We start from the raw sequence: 6,854 nt of genomic DNA, 5'->3' as shown, positions 1-6,854 counted from the left end.
GTGATTAATAACATGGATAAGCTTACATCAACCCGTCAATCCCCCGTATATTCGATCTGTTTAATATTACTGAAATGGAAACAGACATGAGACTCATTAGCGAATCTACCCATCAAATCAATATATTCTCCATCTTTCCATTCCATATCTCCCTCTTCCACCTTTATCTATTAATTCACTCTATCATATTGGAACGAATATCATTAGCACTAGCAATTCGGGTGGTTCTAGAGAGTAGAAGGATTTTTCACAGATCACTTGTAGATTCTATTTCTTCCACATCAGAGAATAATTCTCCCAAGTCTATATCGGTAGTATCGAAGCAGGAAATAGATACTACGGTGAATACCTATTTACTTCTGGGGAAGTTGAAGTAGGAACAGAATCTCCTTCTCCTTACTACTTCTTAAGAATATTAATGACACTGAAGTAAGTAGACTAGCGAATCGATTTGGGGGATAGGGAGGAGGTAGAGGCAAACACACAGGAGGGAGTTGAAAATGAAAGAATGGAATATCAAAATTATTTTGTGAATCCTCTTGTATCGGGTAACAACCGAAAGGTATTTCGTACTTCTATTCTTAGTATTAATTGAATGACGAGGAGCCGTATGAGGTGAGAATCTCACGTACGGTTCTGTAGAGTGACACTGAAACTGACTCATCTGTCAACTATTCCACAACTACACCAAAAAAACCTAACTCTGCCCTACGGAAAGTCGCCAGAGTTCGATTAACCTCCAAGTTCGAGATAACGGCTTACATACCAGGTATTGGCCATAATTTGCAAGAACATTCCGTGGTCCTTGTGAGAGGCGGGAGTGTGAAGGACCTACCTGGTGTAAGATATCATATCGTTAGAGGAACTTTAGATGCTGTAGGAGTAGTAAAGGATCGTAAGAAGGGGCGTTCCAGTGCGTTGCAGAACATTGTCGTAACTTGTATCATCGCAATGATTCCGTATCGGTTGTTCTGATATGTCAAATGCATAGCCGACCCGATAGTGGGAATGTTGCCAGGGGACCGAAGCCTGCTATTACGGAGATTGATTATTATCTTATTGTGTGAAACAACTCGGTGTCCAGGGTATTGCATTCCAGTAAGTTGAGTCTTACCCGGACTCCCATTTATTTGGAAAATCTTCGAATGTCTTCTCTCTCTCAGAACGAGTTCGGACTACGATTATGGAGATTCAGTGGAGGTTTTGTGAACATTTGGTAATTGGATCAATAAACCCACGGACATTCTTGGTGAGATAAATGAAATACGGGATTTCCCTTCTCCTATTCGTGGGATGATGAAGAGGAAACGGATACTCAATGCCTAATGAGTAAATATGATTCATTGAAGTAACCCGAACTTACTTCAAGACTTTCTATTCAATCATATGGAAAGCTGCATTCGATGAAAGTCGCACGTGCAGTTTGGGGGGAGATCCTCGACTAACCGGCGGATCCACCCTACAATATGGAGTGAAAAAGCCCAAATAAGATTCTAAGATACAGTCGAGATAGAATCGGAATCCGACATATCTGTAAACTCATGTTACACCGGAGCAATGTAGCGAACAAAAAGAAAAATATAGAATCGGATCCGATTTATCGTAATCGATTAGTAAACATGTTGGTTGATCGTATTCTTAAAGATGGCAAGAAATCATTGGCTTATCAGATTCTCTATCAGGCTATGAAGCGGATTAAGGAAAAGACGAATAAGAATCCACTGTCTGTCCCGCGACAAGCAATACGTAGGGTAACTCCCGATATAGTAACAGAATCCAAACGTGTAGGTGGATCGACTTATCGAGTCCCCGTTGAAGTAGTACCTGCAGAAGGAAGAGCTTTGGCTATCCGATGGTTATTGATCGCGTGTCGAAAACGTTCAGGTCGAAGTATGGCTTTAAGATCAAGTGATGAATTAATGGATGCTGCCAGAAATTCTGGTAGTGCTGTACGGAAGAAGGAGGAGACTCACAAGGTGGCAGAAGCTAATAAGGCTTTTGCCCATTTCCGTTAGTTCCGGGTTCGTTTCAATCCACAACCTCTTATTGGTGGATTGAAACCTTCTACTCCGGAGCGCAGGGTATTAGGAATCAAGATACGCCAGAAGCATATGGATAAGCAGAAATTAAATAATGGGAGAAAGAATATCCAAGTCATAGGGGAAATTTTGTCACTGGTATAGTACCTCATGAAAAAGAGAAAGACTAGTGTCGAATCGTAAAGTCCATAACATCATCGACATGATCAACATGATCGACATGACCAAAGTGATCGACGCAATCGACGCAATCAACATGATCGACATGATCGACATGACTAGAATGATCGACACAATCGACACAATCGACATGATCGACATGATTGGCACTGCCCGCATCCCCGCGACTCCCACCATTCTCAACTATCTCCGCCTGGGGCGGACTACTCACCTCGGGGGGGGGGGGGGATGTCAGGCAACGCCAGCAGATATTTATCCTGTATGTCCCTCACCTCGAATCGATGATTGAGTCGTAGTACATCTAAGGCAAAGCTGGCATCTCCCATGATGTACTCGAGGAGCCGAACTAACGTTGACTTTCCCGTGGTTTATGATAATAAAAGGGAAATGCGTCTGAAAAGAGAGTCAAGGTTTGAAGAAGTATCGTGCGAAAACAAAGGGAAGTCTTCCCGTTTCTTCGGATATTCAATCAATATTAGATTAGTTGACACAGGTGGGATTCTGTGATATACTATGGATCAACAGGCTCATCAGCTTGGGTAATCACCAATCGTTTCGAAAACCAAAAATTACCACGACCGCAACTTTAGAAAGACGCGAAAGCGCAAGCCTATGGGGTCGCTTCTGCGACTGGATCACCAGCACTGAAAACCGTCTTTACATCGGATGGTTCGGTGTCTTAATGATTCCCACCTTATTAACCGCAACCTCTGTATTCATCATTGCTTTCATCGCAGCTCCCCCTGTAGATATCGATGGTATTCGTGAGCCTGTCTCCGGTTCTTTGCTATACGGAAACAACATTATCTCCGGTGCTATCATTCCTACTTCTGCAGCTATCGGTTTACACTTCTACCCAATCTGGGAAGCAGCTTCCGTTGATGAATGGCTATACAATGGTGGTCCTTACGAACTGATCGTTCTTCACTTCCTACTTGGTGTAGCTTGCTACATGGGTCGTGAGTGGGAACTTAGTTTCCGTTTAGGCATGCGTCCTTGGATTGCTGTTGCGTACTCAGCTCCCGTTGCAGCTGCTACCGCTGTGTTCCTGATCTACCCAATCGGTCAAGGAAGTTTCTCTGACGGTATGCCCCTAGGAATTTCTGGTACTTTCAACTTCATGATCGTTTTCCAGGCTGAGCACAACATCCTTATGCATCCCTTCCACATGTTGGGTGTAGCTGGCGTATTCGGCGGCTCTCTATTCAGTGCTATGCATGGTTCTTTGGTAACTTCTAGTTTGATCAGAGAAACTACTGAGAATGAGTCTGCTAATGCAGGTTACAAGTTCGGTCAAGAGGAAGAGACCTACAACATCGTAGCTGCTCACGGTTATTTTGGCCGTTTGATCTTCCAATATGCCAGCTTTAACAATTCTCGCTCTCTGCACTTCTTCTTAGCCGCTTGGCCCGTAGTAGGCATCTGGTTTACTGCCTTGGGTATCAGCACCATGGCATTCAACTTGAATGGTTTTAACTTCAACCAATCCGTGGTTGATAGCCAAGGTCGTGTTATTAACACCTGGGCTGATATCATCAACCGTGCTAACCTAGGTATGGAAGTTATGCATGAACGTAACGCTCATAATTTCCCTCTAGACTTAGCTTCTGTTGAAGCTCCTTCTGTAAACGGATAATACCTGTCTGGTCGTGCAGCATCACTAAATACCAAACCTCGCATAAGGTTTGGTATTTAATGGAGATTCGTCCGATGGAATGAATAGAAATAATAGTAATATCTCGCCATAATCTTACAATTATCAGTTTCCAATCTTGGATTCTGGGGAATCTTTGAAACACCCTTCTAGGATTACAGAGAATGGGAATCAAAGATATTCTCATTCTGATTAGCGGAACGCTTGTAGTCCCGTACCCACTGGAATAGATTGAGAATACATTTTTCACCTAACATATTTTTTCTTGTATTAATATATAGACGAATAATACGTACGCGCATCGAATGAATGACCCTAGTAGATCTTGTTCTCTCCCAGTTAAGAAAGCTGAATAGGGAAAGTAGGGGGCGGACGTAGCCAAGTGGATCAAGGCAATGGATTGTGGATCCATCACGCGCGGGTTCAATCCCCGTCGTTCGCCCATCAGGTTGGAGAACTCGTCTTTATCACTCGGAATAAAATAAGTTGATGAGGAGATAGATAAGACATAGATAGGTTTCTTCAACAATTCGAGATTCCCGAGACAGCTTCAGGTAGGTACGAATACACCCACAAATCACCACATCGAAAGTACTCACTCCATTGGGCCTTGAATCTTTCGATATTATCTATATAATGGAATGTGAGAGGTGGGTAGTATCTACCACATATAGATAAAGTGAAGAGAGATCATGAGGTAAGAGAAGTGGGAGAAGAAAAAGTAAGAAGTCCAGATTTATTCTCTGAAGTTCCGAAGTTAGCAGAAACCGATGGATTCCACTACTCATTTGAATCATTGAAAAATCAAGATCTAGGGGAATTTCTAATTGGTCTATTCTCCAGTTATGAACCCTCCATCAAATTATTTGACTTATGAATTCTGAGTTCAATCTTTTTACGGAATCTGCGCGATTCAATGAAGCGGGGTAATAGCGTGACTCCGGGAATCCTGATGTTACTAACAATACCAATTCCTATGCATCGTTCAGGTGAGAGAAATTTGATCGAAGGAGGTTCTATAGATCTAGCGAAACTAATTAATAGAACTGGTGGAGTAGTAAAAAAACCAGCAACAAATTCTGTTGAATCCTTCTATCCTCTTTCTCTATCAATAAGATGCTCACCTGCTGAAAAGGATAGAAAGGGAAAGACACGTAATTCTTACTATTCGGATTCAAACGGAAATATTTCCACAACTTCGACGAGGGAAGAACCGCAAGTTCCCATATATAGTGCGATGGATCCTTCGGTTTCAGATGGATGGAGGGTCCGGCTGATGAGGGATCCACTCCCCATCAAGAATATATCCAGAGATGTGACTGAGAGGATTGAAAAATCACTGGGGGATAAGAATCTAGAAGATTCAAATGAGTTTTTTGAATTCTATATAAATGTGATACTTCGTAAGGATGACTGTTACTAAAATGATTCTGATTCGTTACTTCTCCGGAAAATCCATGACAAGCAAAGGGTTAATTGGCTACAAACAGCAACATTAAGAAGCGATTCCTTCATTCCCGTAATATCGGACTTTTGGGACAAAATGTTACTCGAATCCAGGGATTCAGTAGATCGGCAGGGAGATGAATCACCGTTCTATTCCGAGCGGAAGGGTCTCTCCAATTTGTCTCTATTTCCACCCCATAAGAATACAATGTCATCTCGTGATGGTGTATCCCTATCCTATAGCGATATAAGAGATTGGTTAAATTCCATTGACGAGGGGAGTTGGACACTATTCCGGGATTACGCCGATTTTTATATGTGGCATTCCTGTCACCAAAGTCCTTCTCCATGGAATAAGGATGAGCGCGAATTGAATCTAACGAGATCTCTCTTAGAAAAGAGATTTATCGAACTTGATTATCTATCGGATAATCAATTACTCACTGAGGTACCAAGTATATTACTAGAAATTTCCTGTGGTTTCTCGAAGTATGTCTCCTCACAAATAGAGACATCTAGAGAATTGGAGGCTTTTCATAGCAACTCAAGGGATGAGTCTGATTCCAGAAATCAGAAGGTTGGGAAGGAGATACCTATCGAAGATACTTGTTTATCTAGTTGAAGTGAGGAGAGAAATCCAGAATATGATTCAATGAAAAGATCTGGAAATGGCTTTGTAGGCAGTTACTCTCCGGAGGAAAGAGCAATATCCACTGATGATTCTCCAGAGGCGGTGAGTCACGGCTTTTCAACAGAATCATCTATACATGAACTAGGTATGGGTCCCACCGCCGATGGAACTCCTATTAAGACATATTTGGCAGAAGAATGATATAAGAATTCCGTGTCTTTCGGTATCGGAAGAATATCTCATTTATGGAAAGTAGAGAGAGATTGTCGGCATTTTACACTCGACTCTCCTTTATTGTTGGGAGATCCTTTCTCCCCTTCTGTAGCGGGAATAGCAGAAAATGATTCCAATAAATGTATTGATTCTTCCTAGAATCGTAAGTGGTTCTTCCAATTATTGGGGTTAGATTCCCACGGAAATGAGGGGGAATTTTCTATTCTACACGCCTATTCACAACTAATAAATGAATCAAGAAACCGACTGACTGGATTTCTTTTAAGAGTTAAAAAATCGAATTTGATTTCCAGTAAGGTAAGAATTGGTAGTAGTAGCGAGGAACCTAGGAAAGCCTTTCTATCGAGAGGAGATCTATCATTTGGTGGAATACTTGACGAGGAATCAGAGATGCAAAATGGCGCATACTTCGATCTTGATAAGATTATTTCAAACCGTTTAGAGATCCTTTTCGATGTACCTGTAGAAAGAACTGATGGAAGTGAAAATCCTACTTTTTCAGATGAATCGGGAGAGGGAGGTAACATATCTTCAACATACTCTCTAGTTAGGGTATATGAACGAAATAGGTTAATATCTCTCTACTCAGTATACACGCTCTTTTCGCGTGACTATTTCTGTACATTAGCTAGTGAATATCTATCCAGAATCAACTATCAATTGGGTAGCC

The sequence above is a fragment of the Dipteris shenzhenensis genome, unplaced genomic scaffold, assembly GCF_047967505.1.
Source record: "Dipteris shenzhenensis isolate YYH24624 ecotype China unplaced genomic scaffold, Dip_SZ_1.0 scaf0438, whole genome shotgun sequence".
In the NCBI taxonomy this organism is placed as follows: Eukaryota; Viridiplantae; Streptophyta; class Polypodiopsida; order Gleicheniales; family Dipteridaceae; genus Dipteris; species Dipteris shenzhenensis.
The sequence above is the reverse complement of the archived record's forward strand: the minus strand, read 5'-3'. Positions refer to the sequence as shown.